This window comes from Macaca thibetana, chromosome 1 (genome assembly GCF_024542745.1).
Source record: "Macaca thibetana thibetana isolate TM-01 chromosome 1, ASM2454274v1, whole genome shotgun sequence".
Taxonomy (NCBI): Eukaryota; Metazoa; Chordata; class Mammalia; order Primates; family Cercopithecidae; genus Macaca; species Macaca thibetana.
Window position 1 is genome coordinate 197010488 of NC_065578.1, and position 2589 is coordinate 197013076.

A 2589-nucleotide genomic window follows, 5' to 3' on the forward strand; every position below is an offset into this window, starting at 1 on the left:
GGTTTGAGTCATTTGTATTTGTTACATTGGGAATGTGGTGGACTCTTTCAATATGGAAACTTTGTTCTTGGGCTCTAAGAATTTGCTTCTATTATTTCTTTGGCAATTTTCTTTCTTGTATTTTCTCTACTTTCTTTTTTTTCTTTTTTTTTTTTTTTTCCTTTTTTTTCACTAATAGGACTTTTTATTTGCTACTATTATAAGTCTGAACTTTAAACACATTCTTGGACTGGTGGTTCATATTCATCAGCTCGTTCAACTTTATCAACTGTCTCATCCCCAGTAGCTTTTCCTGAACTACTACCTTCACCATGAAACTCCATGAGTCTTCTCAGTTCAAACTCAGGCTTCTTCAGCATTTTTACTTTTCTAACGAAGACACCATGGAGAGGACAAGTAGATTGGCAAGGCTTTTCTACGTCTTTTTCAATGCTGTCAGGATGAAGCAATTTATTGCTTCAATTATTTATTTCTTTTTTTCTTATACTTTAAGTTCTAGGGTACAAGTGCACAATGTGCACGTTTGTTACATATGTATACATGTGCCATGTTGGTGTGCTGCACCCATTAACTAGTCATTTACATTAGGTATATCTCCTAATGCTATCCCTCCCCCCTCCTCACAATAGGCCCCGATGTGTGATGTTCCCCTTCCTGTGTCCAAGTGTTCTCATTGTTCAATTCCCACCTATGAGTGAGAACATGCGGTGTTTGGTTTTCTGTTCTTGCAATAGTTTGCTGAGAATGATGGTTTCCAGCTGCATCCATGTCCCTACAAAGGACACAAACACATCATTTTTTATGACTGCATAGTATTCCATGGTGTATATGTGCCACATTTTCTTAATCCAGTCTGTCACTGATGGACATTTGGGTTGATTCCAAGTCTTTGCTATTGTGAATAGTGCCGCAATAAACATACATGTGCATGTGTCTTTATAGCAGCATGATTTTATAATCCTTTGGGTATATACCCAGTAACGGGATGGCTGGGTCAAATGGTATTTCTAGTTCTAGATCCTTGAGGAATCGCCACACTGTCTTCTACAATGGTTGAACCGGTTTACAGTCCCACCAACAGTGTAAAAGTGTTCCTATTTCTCCACATCCTCTCCAGCACCTATTGTTTCCTGACTTTTTAATGATTGCCATTCAGAACATAGGCATAGTCAAGGACTTCATGTCTAAAACACCAAAAGCAATGGCACTAAAAGCCAAAATTGACAAATGGGATCTAATTAAACTAAAGACCTTCTGCACAGCAAAAGAAACTACCATCAGAGTGAAGTGGCAACCTCCAGAATGGGAGAAAATTTTTGCAATCTACTCATCTGACAAAGGGCTAATATCCAGAACCTACAAAGAACTCAAACAAATTTACAAGAAAAAAACAAACAACCCCATCAAAAAGTGGGCAAAGGATATGAACAGACACTTCTCAAAAGAAGACATTCATACAGCCAACAGACACATGAAAAAATGCTCATCATCACTGGCCATCAGTGAAATGCAAATCAAAACCACAATGAGATGCCATCTCACACCAGTTAGAATGCTTCAATTATTGAATAAATTTATTGATCACTTCTTTCAAGTTATTTGTCTGCACCTCTCAGGTCATGATTTCCAAATCTTCTTCGGGATTTGTCGGAGCTGTTGGTGCTGAATATAAGAAGTCTTCCGTATCTGATTGTTGTATTTTTTAGTAAAACCAACACAGAACAGATTAAACAAGTAGCCATCATTAGTCTTGACATCGACATGAGTTTCAATCATTGTCTGCCACTTTTTGACCATGGAACACATTTTGTCATGGGTAAGATCCATGCCATAGAAGTTAGTCAGGCAGTTTTTGCCCTGAACATCTTCAGTAATCATCTTGAATTTTCTAAATACAACTTCATCATTCTGCAAATCAGCTTGACTCACTTCAAACATATGACCCTTGAGGCCATCAGATATAATTTTGGTTCCTTGGGTCCTGGTGATTAGTGTCCTTCCAATATTTCTTATATTAAACATAGCAGGTGCTTTCACATCATAGCAATCTTTCTTGGAAAATGGATCAACCACCTTCTTCTTGGCTCCTTTTTTGCCACCTTTAGTAAGACACTTGTTCTTGCCAACCACCATGGTGCTACTCAGAAAGCCAAAATGGCTCTACTTTCTTTTTGTAGGATTCCTATTAGTCAGATGTTGAGCTCCTTTATTGGTCTGCCATACAGTTCATTTAATTTCCTTAAAGATAATCCCAGTATTTTGTGTGGTTTTGCTTGTTTGTTTGTATAAGTTGAGGGGGTGAAATGCCTCAATGTTACTGTTTAGTGTGGGGAGTGAGGGAGATGTTGACTGTCCCATATATAGTTCCAATGATTGCCTTTGTTTATAACCCCACATACCACTTCACCCTCCATTATGCCTGATGTCTTCAGTTCCTATGCCTCCTTTTAGCTTTGAATTTAACTTGACATAATGCAAGTTTTCTCCTTAGTAGTAGCCCCTCCTTTCCTCTACTTCAGGTATCACCATTTCACCTATTTTCTATCTTCAAGAAATTTGCTGAAATTTCTCATTCTCTTCATTAGAGAG

General features: G+C 37.9%; 1 pseudogene; it reads right to left on the reverse strand.

Annotated features, from left to right (window-relative positions):
• Positions 1–212: 212 nt before the first annotated feature.
• Positions 213–2170, reverse strand: LOC126941900 (40S ribosomal protein S3a-like; annotated as a pseudogene).
• Between the last annotated feature and the right edge of the window lie 419 nt (positions 2171–2589).